The following is a 27,033-nucleotide window of genomic DNA, read 5'->3' on the forward strand; positions in this document are numbered from 1 at the left end:
GAGAAAGTGAGCCACATTAGCAGCCTCTGGGTATTTGAGCCCAAAACTTCGTTCACTTGGGGTTGGGGTCAGGGACCTGGCAGTCTTTATCAGCATGCAAGAGAGTCTGAAAAGGAAGAGACAACAGATGCCGCTGAGAACACAGTTCCTGTGGGCCTGGGTTTCTCTCCAAACTCGTCTCCCAGCTGAGGGCTTCTGAGTGGGTGGTCTAGAGTAAGTCAACTTGCTGCCTTTGTGTCTGTTCCCCTAGTGAGCCAGGCACCTGTGGCTGCCAGGCCTTGAAGCAAAATGCCCGTCTGCCTGGATTATCTCCTCCTTTCATTCCCAGGCATCACCCAGCCAACTCCTATTCATCCATGAAACCCCAGCTTAAATGCCTTTCAAATGACTCCTCCCTCACACACGCCTCTGGTGCTAGATCATATCAGGACCTCCCTTAGATTCAATATCTTTGTATCACATTCTTTGAAACACAAATTTTATTATCCCTAAATAATCATTTGTCTATGTATTTATTTAATGTGCATCTCCCCCACTTCCCTGTAAGCTCCAGGGTGTCAGGAGCTGAAGCCTTTTTTTTTAACCACTAGATGTTTCTAGCCCTCCTTCAGGCTCACTGTGAGTGCCTAATGAGTATGTACCCAGAGAGGATGGCTGAATGCAGCCAAGAAGAGCCTGGGGATGGGGATGGGGACCCTAGGGTATTCTGCTAGGCAATCGGATGGTGACTTCTCTCTGCTAGGACCGAAACACTTGCTAGAGAACAAGATTTTCACCCAGTTTTTTCATTTTTAATTGCTTTCTAGGAGATAAATGTACATAAAATTCTCCATGGAAAGTGTACCTTGTAGTAATAACAGTTACCATTTATTTTTACCATGCTGTGGGTTTGACTTGCATTTCATTACAACCCTTGTTTATCAAGTACTCACTAATGCACCAGGTGCTGTTCTAAGCACTTTCAAAGCCATAGCTCATTCATTCCCTACCCTACAGAGGTGGATATTCTTATAACCCCATTTTACAGTTTGAATATGCTGGGGCCCAAGGACACACAGCTTGTGACAGAGCCAAGGTCTGAACTTAAATAGTCCGGCACCAGAGTCTGTGCTCTTAAACTCTGAGTTTACTGCTTTCCCAATACTGCATTATCTCATTAATCCTTAGAACAAAACTGTGAGGTTTTATGATCCCCTGTGGACTGATGAGGAAACTGAGGCTCAGAGATATTAAGTACCCAGTGGAGGAGCTGAGAGGTAAATCCAGGAGTCTGTGATTCCAAAGTCTGGCTTCTTACCCAAAAGGTGATGATTTTGTCCTCTTGGGATCTTCCCGGTATTCAGGGTAGTGATTTGAATACAGAGTTTGAAGACCTGTGCAGGTCTTCGAGATGCAGGGGACTGTGCCATGGCCTGTCCAGGGCAAGTGAATCTGTTTGCTTCAAGTATGAGGTGAAATGAGGCAAGTGTGAAGCCTTTGTGTGTTGAACAAAGGATTTTAAAAGACTATGAGAGTGATAAAATAGTCCATCCGTATTTAGGTGTCTTTGAGGGAATATTCTGTCTGTGGCACTCAGCCTTATCATAAAGATCAAAACCTCTGGCTTCACTAAGCATGGGTGCTTTGCTCCCAAGATGTTCTCCATGCTGCTGGGGGCACCCATTTTGTGGGTGCAGCTTAAGCCTTGATTCTCAGTGTTCTGCTCTTCCCAGAAATTGCTAGATGATGCTGATAGTGATTTTGGCTTTCCCAGATCCCAGCTACCCTGAGAGGGCCAGCTAACCTAGTGAGGCTGGTGCAGGTGGTGGCAGGTCCTGAAAGAAGAAAGGGTTCATCTAATGCGAACAAGTTGTCAACCCGTCATGAGGTTCTAGAATTACTCCTCACATTCTGGGCTCAGATCCTTGTCCCTTCCTGGCTGAAGGATTTGGGACAGTATTTATTCTCTCCTAACCTCATGGTTTTCATCTGTAAAATGGAGATGAGATAGAGCATAGACACTGCATTTATGTGGGTCTGATGGGAGAAGTAATGAGACCATGCATGCAAAGTCCTCATCACAGAGCTCAGGTCACAGATCACTTAGGCTACGATTTTCTGAAGCTGGTTTTCATAAGAGCTAATATCTACTGAACTCTGGCTGTGTGCCAGGCATTGTCATAGGTGTCCATTTATTTTTGTCCTTAATAATTTTCATGACAGCCTTAGAGGCAGGCACTGTCCGTCATGCCTTTAGTAAATGAGGAAACTGAGGCACAGGAGGTTAAGTAATTTGTCGCAAGTCATTTACCCTGTGAACCCAAGGACCGGCCCTGGGGCGTCAGCTCCTAACCACTGGGGTTTCCTGCCTTCTCCAGAACTGGGAAAGGACTAATCTTGTTAGGCTGTCAGTCCTTTCACATTTTCCTTCTGGAAGTCAGCCGCTATTCTGGTTTTCACCCTGCTTTTCCTCTAGGAAATGTATACATCCCTGACATGTTTTATTTTAATCTTTAAAAAGTTTTATATTTTTAAAGCATTGTAGGTTCATTGCAAAAAATCAAATAGTGTAGATAAAAAAAGGAAGGGAAAAATCACCTGATATCTCACTATCAGAAAGAGCCACTATGCACCAATGGTTTAGTGAAGTGCATTCTAGGCACTCTGCTGTGCAACATTTGCAGTCATAGCAGGCACATTGTATCCATGCGGATTTGTAGGAAGCCTTTTTTTTTTTCAGTAAACAACATGGAGAAATTTCCACATTATGGCACATAGATTCACACCATCATTTAAGTAGGCTAATAGCACTCTGTTGTCTAGTTACAGCATGATCTATTCAAATAATATCCTTTTGTGGATATTTAGGTTGTTTCTAAATATTTGATATTATTAATAATCCTATAAATAACATTTTTCTCTCTGTGAACTTTGGAGCACTTGTCTAATTATTTTCTTGGAATAAATTTGTGAAAGAAGAGTTCGTGGATTAAAGGCATTTTACATTTCATTGATATTACCTCTTTTCTTTCCAGAAAGTTCTACCAGTGGGCAGCCCTACTGTTGGCTTCATGAGAAAGCCTTTTCACCAGAGCCTCTTTGTCACTGTTTGGTCAGTTTCTGATGATGTTTTTCCTCATTACTAATTAAATGGGAGAGAAATTGTATCTCATTCTCACTATGCTACTTATTCAAGATTGGGCGTTTTCTATGTGCGTATTTTTTTTTTTTTTTTAATTGGAGGCTTATTTATTTTATACTACATTTCGTACAGGAAAAGAATGAAAAACTGAAAGTGACAATGTGAACAATTAAGCTTTCACAAGAGTGAAAACTCTTGTGTCCTAGACATGACCTAGGAAGCTTAGCAAATATAAACATTTCCACCTTTAAAAAACTGCGTATTTACATTGGAGAAGGGAATGGCAACCTCTCCAATATTCTTGCCTGGAAAATCCCATGGACAGAGAGGCCTGGCAGGCTGCAGTCCACAGGGTAGCACAGAGTTGGACACGACTTAGCATCTTTTGCCCGCCATGCGCACCATGACCCCTGCACAGACGTGTCCCAAGGAGGATAGCTGGCTAAAGGGAAAGGCCTCCGTAGCCCTCAGGTCTCAGGCTCCTAGCTCACCCTTAATTGATAGGGAGTTGCCTGGGCTTTGGCAGTTAGGGTTTACTGGATATCCTGGCCAAGGTCCAGAATTGTTCCCTAAGGTGGCTGGGGGTCATTGCAGACCTTTTCAATGCTTCATTCTCTCTTCTCTTGATTATTGACTTACTGACACAAACCATATCAGATGTTCCTATGAAATTGGTGTCAGTAAGTACAGAGACACTTAGTCCTATCTCCGTAGATCTTCAATTTTAGACTTTCTCTGAAAAAGACTCCCGGGTCTCTTCTCTGGCATGTATTTAGGCTAGAGAGTGAAGGCTTAGGTGCATAAGTTTCATTCTGATTGATTTTGACTAGAGTCTTCTGCTTTCTGACTGTTGATCTGAAATAAGTGATTGGCCTTCATGACACCACATAGAGTGGTTGTGAGGATTACCTGAGATAATCCATATAAAATGATCAGTTGTTAGCTTTTAACACAGAAACCAACTGGAGACTCTGATATCATATAATTAATATGGGCCCATCCACTTTCTTGTGGGAGAGTAAGCTGTAGGTGAATTTATAAGAGAGGATACACAAGGATGGCATTCCCAGGAATTCCGTCCATCTCTCTGTACCAAGTTTATATTTCATATGTCTCCCTGTACAGTTACTATCTGATGACATTCAGTCTCCTCAATTAGACGACAAAGGAAAGTGGTCACAGTCCACTTGAACTCCTACCACCAGCTTGACAGAGAACAAGTGCTAGGTAAATTCTTGTCAAAGGAATGAATATAACCCCATATTGCTTTCATTTGCCTTAGCTTCGGGTAGTTTTGTAGTTAGTACAGGTGGTGCTAGTGGTAAAGAACCCACCTGCCAATGCAGAAGACATAAGAACTGCGGGTTTGATCCCTGGGTGGGGAAGATCTCCTGGAGGAGAGCACAGCAACCCACTTCAGTTTTCTTGCTTGGAGAATCCCATGGACAGAGGAGCCTGGAGGGCTACAGTCCATAGTCTTGCATAGAGTCAGACATGGCTGAAGTGACTTAGCATGCACGTGTGGAATAAATATTTGTGTAACTAATTAAGAGCAAATGAATTAACTTGCTTCCTTTTTCTTTTCAATGATATATTATCAATGATATATTTTCAATAGTTTTCTGTGATGAATAAACTTTGTCCCTTAGTAGATTATGCTTGCTCTGTCTATGACTCACTTTCAATTCGGTTAAACTTTATTGACAATCTGTTATGATCTTGACACTATGATAAACACTGTGGAGATTATAAAGAAGAATAAGACCGAAGCCCTATCATAGCACTAAGAAGGGACCTGGCAATGCCGTGTTATGTGGAATCAGTCCCTGGGAAGTGGTACAGACGGGGTTGACTCGAGGAGGACACTTGATTCATTTCGTGTACTCAAATGCTGCTGTATCAGGGTGCTCCGAAGGTGCTTTATGTTTCAAATGGGGTTTGGACTTTGTCCTTTGCTCCAGGAGTCAGCAGGTTTTTTTTTTTTTTTTTTCCATAAAAGGCCAGATAGTAAATCTTTTTAGCTTCACCAGCCATAAGCTTTCTGCTGCAACTATTCAAACTCTGCCATTGTGGCAAGAAAGCAGTTGTAGGCAATATGTCAACAAATGGCTGTGTCTGTATTCCTGTAAAACTTAAATGCACAAGATAGGCAATGGAACAGATTTGGCCTAAGGAGTAGGGTACAGTTGGCCACCCCTGGCTTTAGGCAGTGCAGAGTTATTGGTGGGTTTGAGCAAGGGCACTTGATGATGTTTCTGTTTTTCAGAGAAAGCTCCAGTTTGCCTACATTCTGCCATTTCCTTTCTCCTTCTGTATTCAGAATCAGTAATAATAATTCTTACTGTTTATACCACACTTTACAACTCACAAAGCATTTTCAAATCCCATGTAATCCCTCCTTACACTGTTCAAAAGCATTGCCCCTGTTTCCAAGAGGAGGAATCAGACCTGGAGGAGTTAGATGGCTTGTCCTAAGTCACAGGGGTGGGACTGGAACCCACTCTAATGGAGACCTCGTGAACCCACCACCACCGCCACACACACACACCCCCACACACACACACACACACACTCCATTTAGCCAGCCGGCTGTCTAACCATTTTATGTATTGGTCGTGTTTCCTCAGCTGGAGGATGCATCCTTAAAGGGTCTTACACTCCCTTTACATCCTCCAGTGTAGGAGACACAGGGCTGAGTTTGTGGGATCTGATCTCTCACCTCTGGGTCTTGTGGTTCTTCCCATCAAAGTTTCCATTCCCTTCCATCTGTATCCAGTTACTTGCTTGGCACATCTGTTGGCAAGCATTACTGCATACCTATCTGAAATAAAAGTTAATGTTTGTGATCCAAGCCTTTGCTTGTCTTTCCAATTTGAAAATTGCCCCACCAGCTTTCTCCAAACGGAAAAGAGGGCGGTAAATACTTAGGGTCTGTCTTATTCTACACTTACCCTCAAATGGTTAAGAAGTCAACGGAAACTGTCTTTTACCATCTGGAATGACTAAGCATAGGAGTACTTGGAGGCAGAATTAGGCACTGAAGGACCAGTTTGAGGCCTCATATATCTGGACTCTAAAAAGATAGTAGATCTGTGGTGATCATGGAATCCTTTTCTCACTTCTCATTGTGCCCTGTCTGACCTTTTCTCACAATTTCTGCTATTTAGGCCAGGTCTCCATCATCTCCCATCTGTGCCACCAAAAGAGAGGTCTCCATACGTGCCTCCTTTACCATCCATTTTCTGCACAGCAGCTAGAGCCATTTTTATAAAATTTAATCAGGTCACATCAGGCCCTTCTTTGAAACGCTCCAAAGGTAGCCTACCGAATTTAAATTAAATCTCAAATCTTTACAGAATCTGCTAGAACCTGCATTGTCTTGCCGTGTCTGCCTTCCTGACCTTCTCCTCTCAGACCACTTTTCTCCTTGCTGGCCCTGGATATGCCACATTCATTCTTATTATCTGACCTTTGCACTGGCCGTCTCCTTTGTCTGGGCCCCTCTTCCCCAGGTCTCTCTGAGGCTGGCCTCTCTGCCCATCAAGCCTCAGGTCCAATGGTGTGTTCTCCTGGAGGCCTCCCCTCACCTCCTCTCCATCCTCCATGTCCCTCTGTGCAGCTGTCCCCTATTCTATTAATGTGATTATTTGTTGAGTGTCTCTGTCCCTTTTATTGAGGAACCTCAATAAATATTTTTTGAATGAATGAGTAAATGAATTCTTAGAGTCATACAACCTTAGAAATAGCGCAGAAAACTTTAAAATTTGACACTTTGAGGAGCATCTCATTCAGTGGTTTTCAAATCTCTAGCCCTGGAATCAGATTTCCAAATCCAAGCTGGAACCCAATCCCAACATCTAAAACAGAATAAAGTCACACTGTTCTAGACAAATGTGGGATGCAGTGCTCCCCCAGTTACTCTGAGCCGTGCCCTGGAACCCTAGGGTTCCAAGTAAGCCCAGTTTGAAAACCACTGAGATAAACTCTTTCATTGTACAGATGGGGAAACTTAGGCTCTGAGCAGTTCTCATCTCCCTGTAAAGTCCTTGAGAATGCAGAGTCACTGGTTTGTATCCCGGGCCCCAGAAAGGTCCCTGGCACAGAGCAGGAGCCCAGGGAAGGTCTGTTGAGCTGTTGAGGCACCACTGAACAGCTGAAGGCAGTTGTGGAACTGATGCCGTGCTGAAGGCAGAAGCGGACCAGGATGCCAGGGCTTCGGCCTTTGTTCTCCAGGGCAGCAGTGAGATGGAGGGATGGCGTCTGGTTCAGCATTTGGCACCTCGTTTAGAAGAGACCTAGTGGAAGAGATCAGCTTCCTGCTCCCCTTCTGCTACTCCAGCCCACAGACTGCATTTGTCAAAGGAAGCAGGGAAGTTAGGGTTGCCGTCTTTGTTGCTGTTGTTTAGTCCCTAAGTCGTGTCTGACTCTTTTGTGGCCCCATGGACTGTAGCCCACCAGGCTCCTCTGTCCATGAGATATTCCCAATAACACTGGAGTGGGTTGCCATTTCCTTCTCCAGGGGATCTTCCTGACCCAGGGATCAAACCCATGCCTCTTGCATTAGCAGGTAGATTCTTTACCACTGAACCATCAGTGAAGCCCAGAGTTGCCATCTACCACTTCCTTATTCTTATTCTGTTTCTTCTCACTTCTCCTCCTTTTTTATATTGTAAAATGTTTCAGGCATGCAGAACAGCACAGAGGAGAGTATAGTCAACACAGCAATCACCGTTAACCCCCAGCCTAGCTTCAGAAAGAAAACGCTACAAATCCAGCGAAACCTTCCTCCTTGGTTCCCTCTCCTCTCTCCTTTCAGTTCCCTCTCTGTCTTCACCCTTGTCCTTCGTTTCTGTTTTCTCCTGCACGTCTCCTCCTCCAGCTCCCTCTCCATCCCTTCCCCAGCTCTCTTGCACTGTCTGTATTACACTCTTCTTCCTCATCCTTGTCCCCTTCTCCTTTTCTTTTCTTTCTCTCCAGTCCCTTCTCATTCTCCCTTGCATCTTTAAGAAGAGCTTGTGGGTCAGTGATTCATTCCTTTGGCTGTTTAGTGTCAAGGATGATAACTCAGTATCTCTTGGAGTTGCCTCTCTTGCAAACTTTAGGGTACCTGCCCTGCAGGTCGACAGATCTCTGGTCCACACATTCTCCAGCTAGAGGCACTGGCTGCTTCTGCTGGTACATCTGGAAGGTCGCCTCCAGGTTACTGTCTCCAGGGTAGAAGTTTTGCTAGCTTCAGATGCAATTGTCAGTCACTTCTTCCAGCTTCTTCTCATAAAGGAGAGAGTGATACACATATCTATAGTTTTATCAGCATTTTGACTTTTTTCCAGAAAGCTTTCCTGATCGAGTCTCTCACTGCATTTCTATTTCACTACATCACTGGGGACATTTTCTTACCATTTTTAAGGTTATGCTCTTTGGACTTTTAAAGAATTTGATGTACTCTTCCTGGGGCTGGACACTGGGGAGCTGCCTGCACAGACATGCAGAAGAATCTTTAGCATTTTGTATTTGTCATCAGAGGAGTAACTTTGTGTCAGATGGAAGTGCAGGCACAGGGTTGAGTGGTTATGTCTCAATCCTCTTCTCCATCTGCTCAAGTCCAGGAAAGCCAGCAAGAAGCTGGGCAACGATGATTTGCATTCTTTGAGTAGATTCATTTGTGGAGTAAGGGGTTGGCTTAGGCTGAATCTAGGTTCATTTTCACTGTGGAGCTGTCCCTACTTCCTGTTTCAGATGGGGTGGGGTGGGGGTCAGTTACAGCCAGAGAAGGCGGGAAGCGCCTTCCCTGTGTCAGCAACACCTTCTTTGGTTTTGTGGCACCCGCCGCCTTCTTAATCAGTCTGAGCTTGCAGTTGGTAATCTCATTCTGTCAATTGTCTGATGCTGTTATGAATAAAACAGTCAAAGTCTTCCCATTCAAAAGAGACCTATATTCCCGTGTAAACCAGCCAAATGCATTTGGCTGATTAAAATTCTAGTATTAATACTAGAAATAAGAATGATGCCAACAACCCTTTGGCCTTGAATAGAAATGCTAAAGTTTTCAAAGGGTTTCCAGATATACGGGTCCATTTTGGCCTCACACCAAGTACTGGAAAGACCAGGCAGTATCCCTCCCATTCTGCAAATGAGGAAACTGGAAGAGAGGGGAGAGGTTTACCAAGAGTGTGGTCTGGTATGGCCAAAGGGACCTGAAACTTTGGGGACCAGGGAGCGTCCCGTGGGGCTAGAGGAAGTCCAGCGCCCACCAAAGGCACTTCAGGCGAAGACCAGCTGATGTGGCTGACAGCATGGACTCGCGGATGCCCACTCCCCGACACACACACACACAACAGACAGTTGTCAGGCCCCAGACTCCGCAGCGCTCCACCCTCCCCGGTACCGCAACGCCTTGGCAGGCAGCTGCAGTGAAGGCTTTCTGGCTTCTGGATCCCTGCCTGCACTGCAGAATTTTCACAAGGAGAAGGGAAGGGGGGAAGTTTATGGTCTGATCTATTCGCAGATGAACCGAGAACGCGGGGGCAGCCAGCAGTGTGCCGAGGCGCAAGATTCCTGTGCTGTTAAAGAGTCCAACCCTCAATTCCCAGCCGAGCAAAAGGTGCTCAAATCAGCAGCTGCCACTGCTCTCATTGTTACTATGACTACCATGATGCATTGGGTCCCTACCTGCACAGACAGAGGTCAGAGGACAAAATCCCAGGGTGTGAGGGTCCCTGCTGGGAGCTGCGGCAAATCTCAAGCAACACTAAGGAATACAGTAAAGTAAAAACAGTAAACTTGAAGAGAATATGCTGCCAGACGTCTCCCCTGGTTTGGGTATTCTCTGTGAGGCTGGGGACGTCTCCATGGCTTTTTGTTGTTCACTTCCTCCTCACTGACTGCCTCAGACCGTTGCTGGTATCAGTGTCCCTGTCTGACCCTCCCATACCGTCCCTGCCAGTGCTAGTTCTGATACCCCATCTACCTCCCGTGCACATCACAGGCCAGTGAGGACACCTTTCATTGCCTCTCACTTGGTGGACCCACGATGTTGGCCTGATGACAAGGATGCTCTGTGACTTACTGATAATTGGTCAAATCACAAAGGATAAAATGTTGCATTTACATATCTTCCCTTCTCTTTCTTTCTCCTTTCCTTCTCTGCCTTCCTCTTCCTCCTCCTTCTCTCCCTTCCTTCTTGCAAGGGGAAGGGCATGTGAACAGAGAGAACCAGGCAGTCACCCAGTCAGCACCAGCCCAGGCTTCCTCCCTACCCCTAAGGGCAGGAGACAGAGAAAAGCACCGCTGGGCAGACCACTTTCTCCGGGCCCGGGGGTGCTCACGCTTAGTCACCTGCAGTCCCCGGAATCTCCAAGCCTGCCCCACCCAGAGAGAAGCAGCTTGAATTCACTTATCCCATCCTGCTTAGAGCTTCCCAGAGCCCCATGTGTGCCCCAGACTCCAGCCACTAGGGCTCCCGCCCTCTAACACAGGCTGCAGGAGTGAGGTGGCATTCCATCTCCTGGGACTGAATACAGATAGTTATTTAGTGAGACCTTTTTCATAATAAAGAAGTATTCGCAACCTATTCGCAAATAACCCATAGTTATTCGCAACAACCTATACTTGTTGAATGACCTAGAGTAAGTCACATGATCTCTTTGAGCCCAATTTCCTCATTTTAGCATGAAAAGAATATTTGGCTTACGTAATGAAGTGTCTGGCACGTAATAGGGATAGAAAGAATCAGCCGGCAGACCTCTTGGCTCCCTTCCTGCCTCCTTTCCCATTTTCTGGGCTGAACATTGTCCAGCGATGGCCCCACTTCCATCCCCTGCCCTTGTCTTGCTTGAACAGAGACCTTTATACAAATGACATGATCTGAAGCCAGGCCCGGGCCACCCTGCACCATCCACACTGGTCCTGTGTTGAGCCTGGCTTGCTGGAGAAGCACCCAGAGCACAGGGACGGGAAGAGGGAGCCAGAAACACAGCTGTGTTTGGGAGCAGATGAGAACGGCGGCTCCCCAGAGCTCACCTGGAGAGGCTCTAGGGTGAGATCCACAGCCTCACAGGGCAGAGCTGCTGCGGATGACTCTCCTCATCTGAAATACCAGATGTGAGTCTTTTTAGAGTGGTCTGATCATTTAGATAGTATAGCATGGTGGACAAGGGCATACATTTTGAAAATGGACTGCCTCAGTTTTAATGCTGGCTCTGCCATTTTCTGAATCTATGACTTAGGGTAAATTATTTAACCTCTCTGTGCTTTGGTTTCTCCATCTGTAATACATGGCTAATAACATTACTTCATAAGTTGGCTGTAAAGTTTAAATGAAATCATACTTGTACAGCATTCAGGAAAGTTACCCATCAGGCCATAAGCACTTAATCCATTTGGCTCCTGTTATCATTCCTAGCATTAGTACCTTCAGCATCATCACCACCATCATTATTATCAAGGTGTGAGAAACAACGAAGATTTCCATCACTCACCAGTCATGCTGCTCAAACGCCCATCTATCAAAACAGGTGTATTTAATCTATCAAACGTATGTATTCCTCTCCTACCTACTGTGCCTGTGGTTGTGAGAAATGACTGATATAGAAGTGAATGCTTGTGACAGTTTACCATAAAAAGCGGGTATTATAAAACCAAAAGCAATAGTAACTAACAGAAGATAGGAGGCCAAAGATAGGAAAGAGGAGGAAAACTGAGCGCTAACTTTAGTGTGAATTTCCCAGTAAACCATGGCCAAAAGGGACACCCCATGCAACATGTCATTATCATTACTTAGTACATAAAATATGTCATCTCATTACAAGTCGTGGCCTTGTTCATAGTCTTGAGCTCTAAGAAAAATCTACCATAAGAATATTCACTGTAAATATTTTTCAAATCTAAGGTTTCAGGTCTAACCTCTAGGAGAAAAGATAATTCTGATGTGATTTGGGAAATATCACAATAAAACTGGTTGAAGAGATGTGAGTTCTTTAACCCAGATAAGAGAAACGGTGTGTGTGGAAGGGGGGCCGACGGAAACGGGGGACATGATGTTCCATTGAAGACCACTACCACATCAAGTGGGGGGATAACATATTTCTGTGATGTTTCTGAAAAAAGAATCAGAACTCCTTGGTGACGTGCAAGGATGCAAACTGAGTTTCAGCTAAAGACAAAAATCCCTCCAAGCTCAGGTGATGCCACCATGCAGCGCACCAGCAGTGAGGTCACGAGTTCCCTGCCCTGCAAACGTTTGTCTGGGTGACCCACTTTCAGGTCCGTGTGTGGGAGCCCATGGCTCTGTCAGGGGGCATAGAGATGACTCCTGCACTCCAGGCCACTTTCGTATTTTCCAGGTCTACATAATATAGGGGCAGATACTCCAAAGACGAGATGAGCTTTTTCTCCTTTGCATATAGATAAATAGCTAAAACAAAACCCATTTCCTACAATGCTGCTATCTTAGAAATCCAGGAGCAGGCTGGCTAGAGCAGCCAAATCACTTTGAAATTATTACTTAAGATAAAGACTATTAGGAAATCACTTGGCCAAGCAAATGTCAGCAGGTTTGGGGAACAGTCCCCTTGTCAGAAAGGACAGCGTCACTTGCCACCAGCCTCCTCTGTGTGTCCCATCTGCCGCCAGCATGAGCAAATGCACATCCCTGGGGTTCCCATAGCCCCAGCCCCACTTTCCTCCATCCGGGCATTCATCAGTGGGGCTGCCACCATCTCCTTCCTCACTGGGGCTCCTTTGGGGTCCATATCCTGCTTAACATGCATGACCAGTACCTCTGCAGTGCCCAGCACATAGTCAATAGCTGTAGCATATGGTTAGGTGTATAGGCTCTGAAGCCTGACAGCCTGGGTTTGAATTCCACCCTATCATTTATTAGTTATGAGCTTTCTGAGCCTCAGTTTCCTTATCTGTAGCATGTAGAGTACCCTCTGTGTGCTTGTGTGCACATGTGCACACAATTGTGTATGTTGAATGAGATAATAAAAGTTCACCTTTTGGCATAGTGTTGGTCTTATCTATTGTATCAGAAGTCAGCAAACTATTTCCATCAAGGGTCAGATAGCAAATATATGCATCTCTGGAGGTCTCTATTACAACTATTTAACTCTGCCATTGCAGCATGAAAGTACCTGTAGATAATACATAAATGAATGAGCCTGTATTCCAATAAAACCCTATTTACACAAACAGGGAGTGACTGAGATGTAGGCCATGGTTTGCCCATCCCTGTGATTATAGGAAGCAGTAAGTGAGACGATCAGATGGAAAACTTAAGCAAGCACAGGGCTACAGGAGAGAAACCCAGTGGTATTATAGTGATTTCAACAATAGTGCCCAGTGGTTAAGTCGGAAAGATCTGAGTTTAAAATCTCATTTGGGTGAATGGTGTATGATCTATGTACCTTGGTTTCCAATTATATACAGTGCAACATTGTAAGTAAAAGGGACCTACCCGAAATGACTAATGTGTAGATGAAAAGAGATGATAAGACAGGGTGCCAGGCATTTAATACGATGTCAGTAAGTGTTAGTGATGAGGATGATGATGCCAAAATGACTGCCATACTGAACTAAAGGAAACTGAACATCCTCCCCAGCACTGAGGACGCCCTCACAGAACGGCTCATTAGGTAGAACAAGGGCTTCTGATGCGGAGAGTGGCCGATACCCTGCCTTGAGGCTTCTATTTCTTTATCAGTGAATGGAGCCAGTATTCCTGGCTTTCTCCCTGCAGAGACAGGTAGAATAAGACCATGGTGGGAGAGCCCACGTACCATCTACTTAGAAATATGATGCTAAGTCAGCACCAAAATCAATGGCCACAAATCCCAGCGTGTGTCAGAAATGAGGCAGTCTTGCCCTCCTTGAGTGGGTCTGTGGATAGCTAGAGGGGCCAAAAGATCAGTAATGGAGAATATGAATTTTTGTTTTGGGCTGTGCATAGCTATTTGGAGACTTGAGTTTGGAGCAGGTCTGAGAATGCCTTTGACGTTAAATTGCTTTCGTTTGAGATTAGCGTCCTGGTAAGCATCTCTCCGCATATCACATTTTGTTCAGGGAAGATGTTGCTGTCAAAGGGGAGGCTCACTGTGCCCCCTCTCTATTCCTTACTGACACATAAAGACTTCCTAAGCAGTGAATCTCCCCTGTGTTCATGCTGTGCTTTTTTTAAAAAACTTCAGAAGTTTGTCTTACTTTCTTTGTCTCAGATTTCCCAGAAAAAATATTCTGGACTGCTACAATCCTAATTAATGTTATCAGATCTCTGCCTTAATCATATACTAATTGGTTTTGATTTTCAATTATGTCATTTCTTTCCATTAAAATGATGGAATTTTCCCTAAAGATCTTATCTTTTCCCCCAAGACTAGAAGCCACAAACTCTCTTTTCCTTTTCTTTCTTCCTTCCTTATTTCCTTCTCTCCTTTTATCAAACATCTGCTATGTGCCAAATACTGTGTGGAACATTAGGAGTACCTTAATGTTCTCAGGTCTAAAGTATGAGGTGGGCAAGTTACAGACAGTATGATAAGAGGCCAGCTGTAAGCAGGGTCGGGGTACTGTGGAAATGAGGGGCTTCCCTCGTGGCTCAGACAGTAGAGAATCTGCTTGCAATGCAGGAGAGCCAGGCTCGATCCCTGGGTGCGGGAAGATCCCCTGGAGAAGGAAATGGGTACACACTTCAGTATTCCTGCCTGGAGAATTCCATGGACAGAGGAGCCTGGCAGGCTGCAGTCCATGGGGTCGCAAAGAGTCAGATACACCTGAGCAACTTTTACTTTCCACTGTGGAAATGTATCTTTGGAGTGCCTACCTGTTACTGGAGTGGGGAAATGCTTCCTGGCGGAGGGGACCCTTGAGCTTTTTGGATGAGTAGGAGTTCAAGCAGGTGAAGATGAAGGAAGCAGCACACTAAAAATTATGTCTAGTCTAGACAGGGAAATAAATGATGTTCCCTCGACCTGAACTTAGTTACTTGGCAGGACAAGGGCATGTGGCAATTGTCAGGAAGACTGGCTTGCAGGAGGTGGGGCATGAAGGACTTTGTAGGCCAAACGGATCTTCTGGAGCTACTGTTTCTTTGATTTGGCCGTAATTACGTCAAGAATGCCATCTTCTTTGTCCACTGCTACTAATTAGAAGCTTTAATTAACAGTTATGCACTCCTTTGATGAGTATGGTGATAAAGTAAGTTAATTATGACTTAATATGTAGAGTTTGCTACCCGCTATCTTTCAATACATGAAGTCTATTGGGAGAGAAAAACTGAAAAAGATTATCTCCAGTTAACAAGATGTGCATAAAACCTGCTCTGGACTTTAATGTAAGGAAGTTGATAAAGACAAGAAAATAGTAGATTGGGAGTTCACCACGTGTCTGGCGCTGGGGGACCACCCGGGATAAACCTGCGATGGCAGACAGTCATGGTCCTGCCCATTTCAGAACTTAGCTTTGGGTAGGAAAGGTCTGGGTAGGAAAGGTCAGTGTTAAGCAAACACACACACAAATAATTATAAGATGTGCTAAGTAATGTGAGAAAAGATGGAGTCCTCAGAGAGAATAACAGGGAGACCAAATTTACATTTGGGTTAGGGAAGTACTTTCTGAGACGGTGATGTTTGAGCTCAGGAGGGATGGGGGGAGTTGTCTAGGTGAGCAGATGGGTATGGAAGGGCAGTGTTTCGGGCAGAAGAACACTGTGTATACTGCCCCAGAGGCAAGGAGGTACTTGGCCTGTGTAATAGCTACAGAATGTCCTTCATGGCCAGAGCCCAGGGAGCAGGTCAAGGCTGGCCCTGAGGAGGTAGGCAGGAGCAGCACTGATGCTGAAGGTCGTGGTAAGTCTTTCAGTTGCTTCTGAAAGCAGGAGTTTTAAACTGTGTGTGTGAGAGAGAGAAAGGGAGAAAGAAACATGAGAACATTAGTGTTTTAAAACAAATTTTCTGGTTGTTCTAAGAAAAAAATGTTTATACAAGGACAAACTGACAGCTTCAAACCAGGATTTTCAAAGACATTTGCAGGATTTTCTGAATCATTTCAGCCATGGGCTATGATGTGACCACCACGTGTGCATACATCTTTTGATAAGAAGAGTCACCCCCTTCTTCTGTGCCGTGGCAGTTTGCTGGGGGCAGTGACGTCTTCTCCTGCCTTCATGTTTAGGGCATGCGTGCTGGGCGGCATGCCATCCATCTAAGGCATCAGCCTTCAGGAGACAAGGATCACCCAGATGTGCAATCAATCAAGCCGTGTGGTTCTCCAGCTCTCATGCAGGGTTACTACAGCAGCCGTGATACAAATGGGAGTGGTTCTTGACCTTCGGGGATTATGCAATCCATCAGGGCAAACACCACAGAAACACTAAACCGACCAAGGGAAGTACAGGAGAGTCATGACAAGTTGGTCCAAGCCTGTGTTAGCTCCCCCACTATGGAGCTGATGAAGTGTTGAGACCAGCTCTCACAGGAGAGAAGAGGCATGCTCATAAATAGCATCACTGAGTGCCTACTGTGTGCCAAGTGTTCTCTTAAAGGCTGTGAATGCTACTTCATCTAATCCTCAAACTACACAGCAAACCCTATTTTAGGAAGCTGAGACAGAGAAGTGGAGTGACTTTGCTAAGCTCCCACGGCAGGAAGTAGCACAAAGGGGTTTGAAGCCAGAGACTTAACTCTCCAGAGCTCATGCTCTCAGCTTCTATGTGATGAAGTCAGGTAGAGTGGCTCCCTAGAGGGAGAGGCCATGGCCTGGGTTGAGAAAAGTAGGAAATACTGAGTCTCTACTGTTCTATAGGTTGCATGCTACTGAGGTTCTGTGGGGTGGGGTCATTTGGGAACAGAGAGTGGAGAACCTTCCTCCTGTTCACAGATTCCTTCCTCAAATGCTTCTCAAGCGTCTTTGGTCTGCTGGAACTGTGATGGGTACTGGGATGCAACAGTGAATTGAAATGTTCCCCCAGAGTTCACGGTATAGTGGGAGAGTCATAAAAGAAAATGCAGGTACTACCCTGGTGGCCCAGTGGTTAAAACTTTACCTTCCAATGCAGGGGGTATGGGTTTGATACCTGGTGGGGGAGCTAATATCTCACATGCCTCGTAGCCAAAATACCAAAGCATAAAACAGAAATGATATTGTACCAGATTCAATGAAGACTTTAAAAATGGTCCACATCAAGAAAAATCTTTAAAAAAAAGAAAGTGTGGTGTGATAAGTACCCAGCATGAAGAAGCCACAGCTGTAGGAGTCCATGGGACTGGAGGCATCCCTGATATGCTTTTGTTGTGGCCTGAGTGTGAGGTACTGAGGGTAGGGGAGTCTCTACATAGGGCTGGACATTAAGTATGAGTGTGGAAAATGAGTAGGACTTAGCCAGGTGAAGGGTTGGGGGTGGCAGCAGTGGGGCAACAAGGAAGGAAATCACTTCAGGAAATACTAGACAGGACGCCTTCCAACCGAAGAAATAAGACAGCAGGTTCTTCAGAGGAACTGGAGGGTAGAACGCACTTAGGGAAGTCATGAGAACAGAGATAAGGCTATCAGGGAGTTCTGATCGCATCCTGAGGACTATGAGAGCCCGCCTGGATTTGAGGGGAAGAGAAGGTATTAAGAAGAAGCTGTCTGGGGCAGTCTGATCCTTTGTGTGAGTCTTGGGTGACTGTGATGTGCTGATAGCATCTTTAGCAAGAGGCATGGTGATCTGGCTCCCAGGAAGTGGTTTGACTCTGAGGAGGGTTTTCCCTTGCATCTTCATAGAACCTGTCTCTCCTTTTCACACTGAGCTTGCCAAGTAGTTGAGGTATGTTTTGTTTTTTAAAGAACTCCTTGCTCCCATCTGCCCATCTGTGAGGTTTCTAGCAGTGTGTACAAACACACCTTAAAGTCTCACTTCCGGGCAGCCTCTCCTCAGTGGGAGTGGTGAGGCAGGGAGGCAGGTGGGCAGGAGCAGGGTCTGTAGGAGGGGATGGGGTGAGGTCAGCAGGGGTCACGGGCCTTTGGGGTGCTGGTGACCCCAGAAACCCCCTTGCCTCACCCTTTTCAGTCACTTGGGGGCCTCCCAACTGATTCTTCCCCTTGTGAGGGCTCTTCAGTCAATTAAGAAAGCTCCCCATCATTTAAGTGGGCGGCAGTAGTCTGATACAGATGCTGGGTAGCCTCAGCTCACCAAGCATTAAGTATATTAACCACATTGGGATTTCCATCAGCAACATGTTATGGAGCTAATTTGTGGGTTTCTTAACCCCCAAACCGCTTCTAACGAGGATCTGTCTTCATGGGAGAAGGCCCGCACAGAGGATGGGGCAGCTTTGCTGTTGTTTCCCAAGCAAAGCAGTTCAATGTTAGGGAAGGAAGTGGCTTCTGGAACCAGAGAGACACTGTTTGATTCCAGCTGTGTCACCCTGAGCAAGTGACCGAACCTCTCTGAGCCTTGATTACTTTACAAAGCAGAGATACTAGTCATAACCCTCTCACAGTGCTGTGGTCAGAATCAAGTGAGGCTGTGCAGAGTGTTTGGTAAATGTGAGGAACCATTATTGTTATTATTTCCTGTGATGGCTTTAGGAAGGACTACAAATTCAGATATCTTCAGGGTAAATGAATGAAGCAGGCTGAGAAAAAGATCAGAAGAGAGAAAAATGACACAGTGTCAGCCTTCATTGTTAAATGATATCCAGGTCCTGCATTATTAGAGCCAAGGATTTTTTCAGAAGAAGCCAGAATTTAATGCTAAATATTCCAGTTTTTAATGGGTGATTACTAATTTAACAATTTTAAATAATTTGAGGGGCAAACCAAATAATCTGAAAGTTGCCCCTTTGCAATCTCTGGGTTCTCCTTTCTGCAAGTTCTGACTTGAGACTGAGTCCTAAACATAAGTAGCTCAAGGTTGCCAGGCACCAAATGTATTGAGAGCTCAATTCTGTCTCTGGCAGGTTGGAAGTAATGAAATGCCCCACTCCTTCCAGAATCATATGACTCACTACTCAGGTCCTGTGTTTGGGCTTATGTGATGTGTAGAATCAAACTAAAGTGGCGAGGTGCAGGCAGGGACTGGACAAATGTGCTGTATCCTGTGCTATGGCAGAGGGTCCTCAGGAGGTGGCCAGCGCAACGGTGGCATCTGCACCCAGGGGGTCCAGATCTCTCACGGGGGCCGTGCCCACCTCGGCTGTAACTCGGCTCTTCTGTCCTTTCCAGACTTGAATGAAATGAGAACACTTTGGGGAAACTATAGCAGTCAGGGAGTGCTTACTTTCTGACAAGAGGATAGCTAAACATTCATTTGCAGAGTCAAATTATTTTCCTAAAAGCAACTCCCTTGAACCTGACTGTATCTAAAATGTCTATTGTCTTCAGAAAGCCTCTATTCCATTTTACGCATAAGCATTTTCTTTTCTACTAGGTTTAACATCTCAGCAGGTGTTGGTTGAAGTAGATGGGATACTAATTGCTAGTGAATATGAAGATGTTTTTCTCACATGAAGAGTTACTAAGCAGGCTTGAGTTTGACCTTCTTTTCCTTAATTAATTAATTCCTTCATTCAATAAATACTGAGTGTTTCCCACATACTAGGCCTTGTGGAAAGGGTGTTGGATAGTCAGAAAGTTCTGGGATCAGATAAAGGCTTTGTGGCTTGCTAAGACAGTGCCTCAGTTTTATTATATGCAAAATGGGGATGATAAGAGTACTAACTCATATGGTAGTCAAAGGACCACACCAGGCAGTGTACACTTATGGCCAGCGTTCAGTAACTATTAGCCACCAGGTGAGCATTCATCTCAGTTGCTGCCACAACCTTTGGGGCTGCTCCCGTCATCCTCAGTTTTAACAGAAGAGGAAAGCGAGTGTTTTGTTTTGTTTTGTTTTTTAAATGGCACCCCACTCCAGTGTTCTTGCCTGGAAAATCCCATGAACAGAGGAGCCTGGTGGGCTGCAGTCCATGGGGTCACTAGGGGTCAGACAGGACTGAGTGACCTCACTTTCTCTTTTCACTTTCATGCATTGGAGAAGGAAATGGCAACCCATTCCAGTACTCTTGCCTGGAAAATCCCATGAATGGAGGAGCCTGGTGGGCTGCAGTCCACGGGGTCACTGGGGGTCAGACACGACTGAGCGACTTCACTTTTACTTTTGCCATGCCATGTGGCATATGGGATCTTAGTTCCCTGACCAGTGATGGAACCTGCACCCCTCACGTTGGAAGCATGGAGTCTTAACCACTGGACTACCAAGAAGTCCCAGAAAGCAAGTTTTAATGTGATGAATTAACTTGTCCAAGGTCACACATGTGGTAAATGTTGGGGCTGGGATCAGTCAGTCACCAAAACACTTCGTCTTTCTACCAGATCAGCCTCCCAGAGGCAAACCATCCCTCCCCTCCTTGCTTTAATGTCTGAAAGAATAAGGAGCAGTCCTAAGTTTAAGCTCTGTAAAGATTATAGGCAATTTAGAGGCTGAGGATAAAAGACTCCCAGCCAACTCTTTCCTGCTGGAGTGTGTGAAAGGGCAGTGCTCAGGTTGCTGAGAACATAAATGCTGGTTGGAGGGAAATACCTTCGTTCAGTAGGTATTTACTGGATCCTTCTCTGAGATGGGCACTGTCCTTGTCACTGGAAACACAGCAGTGAGCAGAGCCCTTCCCTCATGGAGTCTGCCGTCTGTCACAGTCCTGCAGAGGTGACGATGTGCACATGTAAATGAGAGGTTTTAGAAACCTCAATCAAAATGAAACAGGACTCCCCTGGTGGTCCAGTGGTTGAGAATCTGTCTGCTGATGCAGGTGACTCGCGTTCGATCCCTAGTCCAGGAAGACCCCATGTGTGCAGGAGCAGCTAGGCCATGAGCCACAGCTACTGAAGCCGCATACCTAGAACCTGTGCTCTGTAACAAGAGAAGCCAGTACAGTGAAAAACGCACTCACCTTAAAGCAGAGGAACCCCGGCTCATCGCAGCCAGGGAAAGCCCATGCACAGCAGTGTAGACCCAGCACAGCCAAAAATAAAAATAAATAGGTAAATAAAAATTTTTAAAATGAAGCAAAAGATGTGGCTGGAAATGCTTTTGGGGGCCACATCTGATGGCCATTGAGATGGTCACTAATGAAATCATTTTTTGCTTTATTGACAGGCAACTTGATTTTGCATTTGGTTTGCATCCATTCTTAGGAATCCCAGTAATAAATCACGTTTGTCCAGGTCTTATAAGCAAGCCTGATCCTAGAAGACGCTGCTTTGATCTGGGGGCAGTAATAGTGCATTTCCTGGAGGAGGTTCTTTTGGCTGCTCTGCTTGTTTGTTTACTCTGTTTGAACCAAGTGCCTGATAATTGGGCTCATGCAGAGAAGGAGCTAGAGTCTGGCCTGTTTGCTTGAAACATTTTAGAAAGTCAAAGTAGTTAATGATAATGTAACTACCAAACTACCACTTAGTGAAGAGTATTTACCAGACATTATAGTAAATGCTTTGCATTCATTATCTAATTTAATCCTCACAACAACCCAATACAATTGAAAGTGCAATTGAAAGTGCAATTGGCTCAGAGAGGTCAAATCCTTGCTCAAGGTCACACAGTTGGAAAATGGCAGAGGGGGAACTGAACCAGGCTTGACTGTCTCTAGAACAGTGGTTCTCATCCAGGGGGAGTTTTTGAACCCCAGGGGACATTTTGGAAAGTCTGGAGGCATCTTTGGTTGCCACAACTGGGAGGAGATTGCTATTGGCATCTGGCCAGAGTATTCTAAACACCCTACAGGACAGCCTTCTACAGTGAACAATTATCTGGCCCCAAATGCCAATAGACTTGAGTTGAGAAAGCCTGCTGTAGAGCATCAGTGCATGCCATTGCCCTGTCTCCATCACTAAACATCTCTTGTGTGGCTTCTATCTGAAGCATTTTGCTTCTATAAAATATTCCAAGTCTTTTATGAAGTGTTGTGTTTACATCCTGTTTACTCTGTCGTCATCTAAGAACCTGTGATGGAACAGTTTAATCAAGCCATCTCCAGGGAAACTTTTAATGAACAACAGGACAGGGGAAGCCCCAGTGGGTTTGCAGCCCCATTTCGGTTAAGGTTTAAGTTCACTAATGCTGGAAAGGGACTCATTAGAGTCTTACAGGCTGCAGGACAAATGTTAATAGCTTCATCTTTAGTTTAAGCTGGGCTTTATTTTTAGAACTGGTCCTTTGGTAGCAACTAGATTTTTAAAAATATTTTTAACAGCTGAGGAAAATCAATAAAATATATAAACACCTGTGGTTCTTGTGCCATTTGCAAATGTAATTGTGATTTAGACATATAGACATAGTCATACAAACTCTAAGACATATGCTGCTGCTAAGTCACATCACTCGTATCTGACTCTGTGCAACCCCCTAGACAGCAGCCCACCATGCTCTCATCCCTGGGATTCTCCAGCCAAGAACACTGGAGTGGGTTGCCATTTTCTTCTCCAGTGCATGAAAGTGAGAAGTGAAAGTAAAGTCGCTCAGTCGTGTCCAACTCTTCACAACCCCATGGACTGTAGCCTACCAGGCTCCTCTGTCCATGGGATTCCCCAGGCAAGAGTATTGGAGTGGGTTGCCATTGCCTTCTCCATTAAGACATATAGATATATTTGTAAAAACTTTAAGAATATGCTTCCTTCTGTTCTATGCTTTAAAATTGACTCCCAAATTAGAACATTTGGTCTTCTGAATGTGGTCCCCAAGTTATGAGATGAGGTTGGAAGCAATAGAGAAAGGAACACAAATAAACTCCCATATGCTAAGAGGAAAAAAGTCCTCAAAGTATATAGGATAGTGCTTTTGCTTCCCCAAGAAAAGTAACTTATTGAAAGCTGAAATTATGATTGGACTTGAAATACGTATACCAGATGGACCTAACAGCCATATACAGAAACATTCCATTCAATAGTAGCTGAATGCATATTCTTCTCAAGCACCCACAGAACATTCTCCAGGATAGATGATATGCTAGGCTACAAAACAAGCCAGTAAATTTAAGATTGAATCATATCAAGCATCTTCTCCAGCCACCAGTGGTGTGAACCTAGAAATCAACCTCAAGAAGAAAACTGGAAAATTCACAAATATGTAGAGATTAAACAGTATTGCTTCTGAACAACCGATGAGTCAACAAAGAAATTAAAAGATATCTTGAGACAAATGAAAGTGGAAACACAGCATAATAAAATTTATGTGATTTTTTTTGTTGTTTTTGTTTTCCACTTCCAATGCGTTTTATTGAATCAGTACTGAAGACATTTTAAGAGTACAGATTTAGGAGTAAGACATCCTTGAGGTTGTATCTTGACTCCACTGATTATTAACTGTGTGACCATGAGCAAGTTGCTAAACCTCTCTGAAACCTAGTCTTCGCATCTGTAAAATGATAATAATAAATAACAATAATAAATTCCTCAAAGTACTGTGAAGAATAATAAGTGAAATGGGTAGGAAGTACCTAGCACAATGTCTGATGCAGTGCTTGCTGGGATTCAACAAAAGAAGTTCTAAAGGGAATTTTATAGTGATAAATGGCTACATTAAGAAAAAAGGAAGGTCTCAAATAAGCAACAGCTTTATACCTCAGGAAGTAGAATAAGAACAAACTAAACCCAAAGTTGTTGTTGTTGTGTTGTTCAATCAGTAAGTTGTGTCCAACTCTTGGCAACCCCCTGAACTGCAGCATGGTAGGCTCCTCTGTCCTCTACTCACAGAATTTGCTCAAATTCATGTCTATTGAATTGGCGATGCTACCTAACCATCTCATCCTCTGCCGCCCTTCTCCTCGATTTTTGGGTATGATGTAAGATATGTGTACTGAAAACCATAAGACATAGATGAGAGAAGTTGAACAGGATATAAATAAACAGGAAAGATATTTTCTGGTCATGGTTTGAAAGAATTAATATTGTAAAAATGTATATGCTACCCAAAGCAATCTACAGGTTCGATGCAACAGCAAAATTCTGTAAAGCAATTATCCTTCAATAAAAAATAAATTTTTTAAAAAAGACTTCTAAAATTTGTATGGAACTGCAAAATTTCCCAAATAGCCAAAGAAACTTTTACAAAGAAGAACAAAGCAGGAGGCTTCACAATCCCTGACTTCAGGGTTTATTAAAGGCCACAGGAAGCAAAGCAGTGTCTGAGGAAAAGCAGACACATAGATCAGTGGCACAGATTAGAGAGCCAAAAGTAAACGCATGCATGTATGTTCAATTAATTTGACAAAAGAGCTAAGAAAATACTGTGGGAAAGGATAGTCTCTTCAATAAATAGTGTTGGGGAAACTGGACAGCCACTGTCAAAGGAATGAAATTGGACCCGTATTAGAATCTGCCTGGACTTCCCTCCCTGGTGGCTCAGACGGTAAAGTGTCTGCCTACAGTGCGGGAGACCGGGATTCAATCCCTGGGTCGGGAAGATCTCCTGGAGAAGGAAATGGCAACCCACTCCAGTATTCTTGCCTGGAAAATCCCATGGACAGAGGAGCCTGGTAGGTCGCAAAGAGTCAGACACAACTGAGCGACAGCTCTTTCTTTTTCTAGAATCTGCCTACAATGCAGGAGACCCTGGTTTGATTCCTGGTTCAGGGAGATCCCTTGGAGAAGGGATAGGGTACCCAGTCTAGTTTTCTTGGGCTTCCCCGGTGGCTCAGTTGGTAAAGAATCTGCCTGTAATGGGGGACATCTGGGTTCAACCCCTGGGTTGGGAAGCTCCCCTGGAGAAGGGCACAGCAATCCACTCCTGTTCTTGCCCGGAGGATCCCCATGGACAGAGGAGCCTGTTAGGCTACAGTCCATTGGGTCACAAAGAGTCAGACAAGGCTGAGCGACTAAGCACACATCTTATATCGTACCCCAAAATCAATTCAAGACAGATTAAAGATCTGAACATTAGACCTGAAACTATGAAACTCCTGGGAGAAACCATAAGGATAAACTCCTTGACGTTGATCTTGGCAATGCTTTTTTTGAATTTGAAAAATTGAAAAAGCAAAGGCAACAAAAATAAAAATAACAAGTGATACTACATCAAATTAAAAGGTTTCTGCAAAGCAAAGGAGACTGTCAACAAAAGGAAAAGGAAACCTATGAAATAGGAGAAAATATTTGCAAGCCACATATTTGATAAGGGATTACTATCCAAAATGCATATGGAACTTATGCAACTCAAGAGCCAAATGATAAATAGCCCAATTAAAAAATGGACAGAGAATCTGAATAGGCATTTTTTCCAAAGAAGGCATACAGATGGCCAGCAGGTACATGAAAAGGTACTCATCATAACAAGTGTTAAGGAAATGCAAGTCAAAACCGAATGAGATGTCATCTCACACCTGTTAGAATGGCTGTTATCAAAAAGATGAGGACTAACAAGTATTGGTGAAGATATGGAGCAAAGGGAAACTGTGAACTGTTGGTGGGAATGTAAGCTGGTTCAACCAGTAGGGAACACATGTGAAGTTTCCTTAAGAGATTAAAAATGGAACCACCATATGATCCAGCAATTCCACTTCTGGATATATATCCAAATTAAATAAAACCATTGTCTCAAAGAGGTAATTGTACTCCATGTTTACAGCAGCATCATTCATAACAGCCAAGGTAAGGGAATAATCTGCATCTGTTGAGAAATGAATGGATAAAGAAAATGTGGTATGTCTACACTATGAAATATTATTCAGCCTTAAAAAGGAGAAAATATTGTCATTTGCAACAACATGAATGAATCTGAAGGGCATTATACTAAATGAAATAGAAAATAGAGAAAGATAAATACTGCATAATATCACTTATATATGGAGTCTAAAAGGTTAAATTCACAATAACAAAGAGTAGAAAAGTGGTTTCTAGGATCTAGGAGACAGGAGAAATAGGGAGAGGTTGGTACAAAGGGTAAAAATTTTCAGCTATATGATGAATAAGGTTTGAGGATCTAATATATAACATAGTGATTATAGTTGATAACATCATATTATAAGATGCAAAAGAACTGACTCTTTTGAAAAGGCCCTGATGCTGGGAAAGACTGAAGGTGGGAGGAGAAGGGGATGACAGAGGATGAGATGTTTGGATGGCATCACCGACTCAATGAACATGAGTTTGAGTAAGCTCCTGTTTCCTTGTTCAAATCTTTATGACAATCTTGCAGGGTAGGTATTATTTTCTCCATTTTATGGATGAAGAAACTGAGGTTTAGTTACTTAACCAACATATGCATCTTCTAACTAGCAGAGCAATAATTCAAAATTCAAATCTGCTCTTCAAACCCATATATTGACTCTATTCTATATCATGAGTCCTCGATAAAAGTAAGGACTTTGAGTCTACCCCAAAGTCAGTGAATAAGACACACTGAATAAGATACACTGCAGAATCATCACTTACAAGGATTACCATCATTAAGATTTGGAGCTTTGGAAGGATCTGAGTGGATAAACAATAGCGGAATCTCATAAGACATATTTTAGGCTAAATATCACCAAGCTCTTTCCTTGGCCTAATCCTCTATGCTTTTCTTTCCTATCACACAATTGCCCCCTGTACAGCTTGAGTTACAAAATGCCACTCAACTTCTGCACCAGCATTGTTTCTTTATGCCTCCACAAGCCAACAGGGTGCATTCTCTCAGCATTTGGATCCAGTTTGCCGTGGAGCAGCAGTAATGACACTCAAAGGTACTCGGAATGGCACTAAGCCACGCTTACCTCCATGTCTGCAGCTTGGTGTTAGTTGAACCATATGTTCTAATGACACATCTTCCTGGCCCAGATGGCTTTCTCAGCTTCAGATAATTACAATCAAAAATCCATGTCCCAAGTCTGTCCATTTACAAGACAGAGGAACGTCTTCATACAGGCATCTGATTGTTAGAAGTAGCCAGCTGAGGAAAGTGGGACACT

General features: G+C 44.1%; 1 protein-coding gene across 1 annotated transcript in view; it reads left to right on the top strand.

The window, feature by feature from the left end:
* DOCK2 (dedicator of cytokinesis 2) overlaps nt 1–27,033 on the top strand; it is a 460,175-nt gene that overhangs the window by 248,721 nt on the left and 184,421 nt on the right. The window lies entirely within an intron of this gene.

This window comes from Bos mutus, chromosome 20 (genome assembly GCF_027580195.1).
Source record: "Bos mutus isolate GX-2022 chromosome 20, NWIPB_WYAK_1.1, whole genome shotgun sequence".
NCBI lineage: Eukaryota > Metazoa > Chordata > Mammalia > Artiodactyla > Bovidae > Bos > Bos mutus.